Source organism: Psammomys obesus, unplaced genomic scaffold, assembly GCF_907164565.1.
Source record: "Psammomys obesus unplaced genomic scaffold, mPsaObe1.curated_primary_1811, whole genome shotgun sequence".
In the NCBI taxonomy this organism is placed as follows: domain Eukaryota; kingdom Metazoa; phylum Chordata; class Mammalia; order Rodentia; family Muridae; genus Psammomys; species Psammomys obesus.
This window is the reverse complement of record NW_026596240.1, coordinates 13,196,601-13,202,964: the sequence shown is the minus strand read 5'-3', so window position 1 is coordinate 13,202,964 and position 6,364 is coordinate 13,196,601. Positions and strand designations below refer to the sequence as shown.

The 6,364-nt window shown below is 50.3% G+C and overlaps 1 protein-coding gene across 1 annotated transcript in view; it reads right to left on the bottom strand.

Annotated features, from left to right (window-relative positions):
• Dysf (dysferlin) overlaps positions 1 to 6,364 on the bottom strand; it is a 114,751-nt gene that overhangs the window by 77,981 nt on the left and 30,406 nt on the right. The window lies entirely within an intron of this gene.

The window sequence follows — 6,364 nt, the reverse complement described above, 5'->3', positions numbered from 1 at the left end:
CTGCCCTGGGATGTTTAGGGTCAGACAACTGTGACGAATCTGACTTACCTTCAGATGGGAGGAAGAGGGAGGAGAGAGGAAGGGAAATGAAGAGAAGACTAGAATCCACAGAAGGCGTCCCCAGCAGCATGGGTCACTTTATAATATATATGCACATATATATATATATATATATATATATATATATATATATATATATATCACAATCAGTTGCATCCTGTCATCATGAGTCAGAGCCCTTGTTTGTCCTGGGGTACACACACACACACACAGTCCAGGGAAGAAATACCCATAATCTGAGCCTCCTGCGTCTGGCAGTGAAGGACAGGAAATGAGAGATGGCAGGACCTTCCCCAGCCACTGAGCCCTCCTGGCCTCAAGCAGCCTTCCTTCCGGGACCTGACTCCCTCGAGGCTGTCAGAGGGAACTCTAAATAATTTTCCATTTCTGTCCAGAGAAAGACAAAAGAAAGATCATCCTGCAATCCAGGGATGTCCTGGACAGAATCAAGGGCAAATATAGTTTTTAAATCCTGAAAATGAGGGTGTGCCCAGGGCTTTTGAGCCCGAAGTGAACAATGGGATGTAAGTATTTGGTCCCCAAACAGCCTGCGAAGGAGTCCAGAAAAAAACCTGCAAAATGGAGGCTGATGCTACTGTGCCGCCCAGCTCTACAACAGCATGCCGGAGCTCCACTTCTGAAAGCCCCCATGAGTGCCCGCCTGAAAGAGATGTCCTGGGGCGCTGCAAGCAGAGAGGAAATGGCCCTCCGCGTTCAGAATGGACCAAAGGTTTCCATCGCTCATGAGATCCCAGAGTACAGAGTGAGACTGAAGTCGGAAGGGAAGGTCAAAGAAACTAAACCTCTTGTAGAAGACAATCACTCCATGATCTCACTGCTGCTGAGGCAGAGGACGGCAGAGTTCAAACCCAGCCTGGGTTATGAAGCAAGTCATTGGCTAAATAAACAAACAAAACAGCCAGCGTGGGCTGTGATCCCGGCACTCGGATGAGGCAAGGGGATCGTGAATGTGAGGCCAGCCTGGGCTACATAGCTACACTCTGTCTCTAAGTAAATAAGTAATAAATAGGATAAATTTGCAGAGTAATAAATCAGAGGGGGCCATGGCCATACGAAAGATGCTTCACTGTAAGCCAAGGAAACACAGCTACAATATAGCTCCCCTTGGCCATCACACCGTCCCGTGTAAAAAGATTGGCACACACCTCTTCTACGCTGTCGGCGGACATAGCTTGGTTACTTTTGAAGAGCAACTTGGAAGAATCTGCCCGATTTTCCTGACACAGGGGGACGTGTGTGCCCATATCTGCGTGTTGGAGGGAGGGTGCATGGCGTGCACACGCGTGCCTCCTCGCCCAGGAGCTTTCACCTCAGCTTGGGTGACAGGATCTCCCCCGGCCTGACACTTGCCTCAGTAGGCGAGGCTGACTGGATACCAGGACCCAGAGACCACCCCGCGTGTCCGCCTTCCCACGGCTAGAACCGCATGTGTGCGCTGCCACCTCTGACTTCCATCTGGGTTCTGGGGTCAGGCTCGGTCCTCAGGCTGGCACAGCAAACCCTCCCCAGCCCTCCAAACATCTCATATGCTTATTCTCTTTATTCCAATAACCTCACTATAGGGACCAATGCTAAAAATAGTCAAAAGAAAAACCCTCGGGATCAGAAAACCCTGGAATGTTGTTGTTCACTGGATAATCACTTGAAACGAAAATTGGAAGGAACCCAAACTCCAGCCAGGAAGGGCATGGCAGAATGACAGAGACCGACAGTGCATGGTAACACGTGTCCATGGGAGGGGCATGTGGGCTGTCTCTGTCACCTGTGAGGCGAGGGGAGACAAGCAGCACAGTGTCCAAGTCAGAACAGCACGCGGCGACTGAAAAATGAATGTGACACACTGACGTGGGGTGACAAAAAGCAAAGCACAGGCCAGTGCACACTGCACAGCGCAGGTCTGCGTGTGTGCGCGTGTGCGCGTGCGCGCGTGCGCAGACATGCTTCATGGCTCAGGAGAGTGGGACAGGCTCTAAACCCCTGCTGACGGGAGAAGGACTTACCAATGGAGCTTGTCCACACACACACACACACACAAATGCACACGCAGACACTCCTCCAAACGTGCACACACATGTGCACATAGACACTTTTGTGGAAGTTTTAAAGTTTAGGGTGTGTGTGTGTGTGTGTGTGTGTGTGTGTGTGTGTGTGTGTGACCAGCGGTAAATCTTGGGTGCTGTTTCTCAGGACACTGTGCTTTTTTCAGACGGGATCTCACACTGGGCCCGGGCTCCCCAGTTAGGCTGGGCTGGCTGGCCATAGTGCTCAGCTGTCCCTTGTCCCCAGCACTGGATGACGGGCAGACACCAAGCTCGCGTGCGCGGGACCGATGCAGGAGCATCTGTCTGGACCCTGCTGTGAGCAGTCGTCCCCACACGAAGCCTCTTCAGTGTTCCCAGCCATGGAGGTTGGCAGAAACGCTGCCGTTGACACTCCAGCACAACCTTGCCTCACGCGTGTCACATTATTCCAGGGTCCCCATGAGAAAACAGTCTGAGGGCTCCAGGCCCCCGGCAGCACTAGCCTGGGACTCACTGCTTATAATGGAGTTGAAGCCCGCCCCCACGCTCTCTCAAGTTGGTTTTATCATTTTTAATTGTGTGCAGGTGTGAATTGTGTACAGGTGTCCACACAAGCGGGGCATCGGCTCCCACGGAACAGGAGTTATGGGCAGTTGTGAGCCCCCTGATGTCGGTGCTAGGATCTAAACTTAAGTGTTTTGGTCTTAACCCCTGAGCCAGCCCACTCCCCCTGACTCCCTTCCCTACCATCCCTCATTCTAGTGCCAACATCTGGGTCCTGGCCAGCCCAGCAGGGCAGGTTTGGACCAGCTCTTCATCCTCTCAGGGTGGGGCCTTTCCACATCCTCCAGGTTTGGTGGAGACACCGATGGCTCCCCCAGACACTCTGCCATCTCCTTCACATTTCCACCTTAGAGGACAGTATTCATATTCGCACACTGGGCCAAGCTCAATGTCATAGTCCTCACTGGATCACCCTAACCTCCTCCCCAAAGACTGAAGCCCACAATTCGATGAGTACAATTCGCTGTGAGAAAGGCCCTCCATCCCCACGATGGCCCCCTCACTGACCAGGACACTCACATGAGTAGGCCCCCTTTCTATCCAAGCACAGTCAGGACTTCACATTCCCACGGCAGAACAGAGCACGAGGCCACCCCTGCCACCAATGACCTGCTGTCAGGCCATCCCTGTTGGAACTACAGCCAAGAGCAGCCTTCAACAGGGAATGGCTGTATCACTGGAGACTTGAAGCAACTGGCTACAGAAGAGCAGCACAGAGGAGGGACTGCTAACACCGAGCTGTGTGGAGCACCCGTTCTGCAGCGGGTCCCTTACGCTTCCTGGAACATCCCCTGGGAATGGAAGAGGCCCGCACAGACCACATGGCCCATTCCTAGATCTTCTCAAAGCCCTAGTAGCCGCATGGGACCAGGTCATCCAGCCTGATGTGGCTGTGGGGTAGGAGCAGCTGGAGGAGAGAGGGCTGAAGGGGCATCAGTGCTTAGGTGGCACCTAAGAGCACCCACAGGGCTCAACCAGTTACAGGCGCCATGACTGATGCTCAAACCTCAGAAAGGGTAAAGGCAGGCAGGTATCTGTGTGTAGTTGTGAAGGTGGTGAGTGGGTGTGCCATTCCCCAGGAAATGCTACTAGGAACACCTGGAGGAAAGGCCACCGAAGGCCACCACACACACCCTGGCTCTTGGTGTAAACCAGGGTTTCCGTCTACACTGCTTCATTAAAGCAAAGGGAGGCAACAGCCAGTGGGAGGGAATTACCAGATAAAATAGGGATTCTCCCTTAGAGACTATTCAAGATAAACAAGGAGTAATCTTTTATAAATGCCTGTCCATGCAATATTGGGAGTGTCTCTCCCAGCTGGATGACCAGTTGGTTAGGCCCAGCCTTTCTACCATGGCTGGGTCTGGGGCCTGAGGTCATGGTGACCCCGTGGTGACCTTCAGGAGACTCTTCTTTCCCTCCCATGTTTATATTTGCTGAACATTTAAGTAAAACAAAACAAAACAATCTCTGTTCCTTAATTTCTCTTCGGAAAGCACTTTCCAGGACGACTCCGACCAAGCAGCTTAACGTGTGGGTCCACATTCTGTTCATGTAACCACACTGCTCGCTCTTTTATTAATCACTTTTGAATTTCTGTGGATGTGTGTAGGGGGGAGGGGCAGACCTCCCAGCGGGGGATGACAGATGGTGGTGGGTCCCACATAGGCGCTGAGAACCGGACAGGTTCTCAGCCCCAGCAGTGAGTGCACTGGGCTGTCCCTCCAGCCCCATGCCATATCGCCCATCCTCCCGCCCCACGCCATACCGCCTATCCTCCGGCCCCATGCCACCTATTATTTTTTTGGTGAATTTTTTGGAGTTAGAAGATGTCTTTCCCTGGTATTTTGAGTTACTTTTCATGGGATTGTTTGAATTAACTCTTATTTTCCTAACTCACAGTTGACAGCTACCAGTATTATTCTTCTGTTTTTTTGTTTAACAATTTTACTGTATGCCAACTCAGCCATTCATTTTTATTTTCTTAAATAATTACTTTTTTATTTTAGCTTCTTTTTATCATTTTACGGTGACCATTTCACCAATAGTTACATGCCTAAACAGCACAAGAGTGGCCATTTATACTTATTTCTAGCTCATCAGAAGGCAGAGCAGGGTCTGGCGGTGCATCTCAGTGGAGTGCCTGCCTGGCAGACAGGAAGGCTGGGTTTAACCCAGCACAAACCAAGAGAAGAACCACAGAAAAGGAGCCCAGAGAGAAGTTCCACAGGTCTGAAACCCTGGCACTTGAGAGGTGGAGCAGAAGTTCATCCTTGGCCACACAGGAGTTCAAGGCCAGCTTGGCTATGTGAGACCCCACCTAAACATATGTAAATAAAAAACGGGAGAAGTTCTTTTCTGGAAAGGTCTCAGTGCCCTGACATGATGGGACTTCTACCCTGGGTGCACACTGGCCTCCTCAGAGCAACTTCCACGGGAGGTTTTTGTTTTTTTTTTTTTTTTTATATTTGAAAAAATTGTTTTTATATAATATATTTTGATCAGGTTTTTTACCTTCCCCAGTTCCTCTCAGATTCTCCACACCTCCCTACCCACCTGACTTTATGTTCTTTTTCCCTCTCCATTAAAAAAATACAGACAAAAAAAATTGTCAATAAAAAAATAAATACAAAAACCTCACAAGAACACAAAAAATGAAAATTAAAATAAGCAAGCAAAAGACTGAAAAGATGGAAAAAAATGCCCACACAAAGAAAAATGAGACAGAAAGTCTACAAAAATACTATCCAGCTCATCTTCAATTGCCCAACTAGTCCTGTCCCAAGATGTGGCTAGTGTACTGGGCAAGACCCCACTGGAGAAAGCTGATTTCGTTTTCCCTTGCCAGCAGCTGAACCGAAGAGAGCCTGCAGGTTAGGAGTAGGAGCCCGCAGCTTCTTCCTCATGGTGGAAGGCTGAGACCGAGCTCAGATGCTCAAGAGACAGCTGGGGTTGGAACACTAACCAGCTAGAGTTGTCTGTCTGCTACAAGAAGCCACTGAGCACAGAGAGCTACTTACATTTAAAAACACTCAGCCAAAGTAAAGGCCGGGCATCAGGCTGCGCGCCTGAACTCTCAACCTCTGGGAAACAGAAGCAGCAAGACCAAGAGTTCGAAGCCTCCCTGGGCGACAGGGGAGAGAGAAGGAACAAAGCAGGAGGCCTAAGGGCAGAGCTGCAGAGAGACAGGCTATGCATGGTGAAGGAGCCTTGTGGGGTTTCTAGATGCAGATAGAAGAAACGGAGGCTCTGGATCTGGGAGGGGGAGCGCGTGTGCGTGTGTGTGCGTGTGTTTAATTTGGGGCTTATGGTTTCACAGAGTTAGAGTCCATGACATTGTAGTGGGAAGTATGGTAGCAGGCAGGCAGGAGGCAGGGAGAGCCAAATGGGACATCAGCTCGCACCTCCATGGCACACACCTCCTGATCCTTCCTAAGCAGTTCCACCAGCTGCGGACCAGTGATTTAACTGTATGAGCCTAAAGAAGATTGGCATTCTCGTTCAGGCTGACCTGAATCACTAAACTTCCTTGTCTTTTACACATTTAATGTCACATGGTTGCCATGGCAATGCTTAGTGTGCCTTCTGTTACTGTCTTGGAATTCTCAATTCCAGTTTTCTTTCTTTTGGAGTGTGCATGTGTACACGCGTGTGTGTGTGTGTGTGTGTGTGTGTGTGTGTGTGTGTGTGTGTGTGTG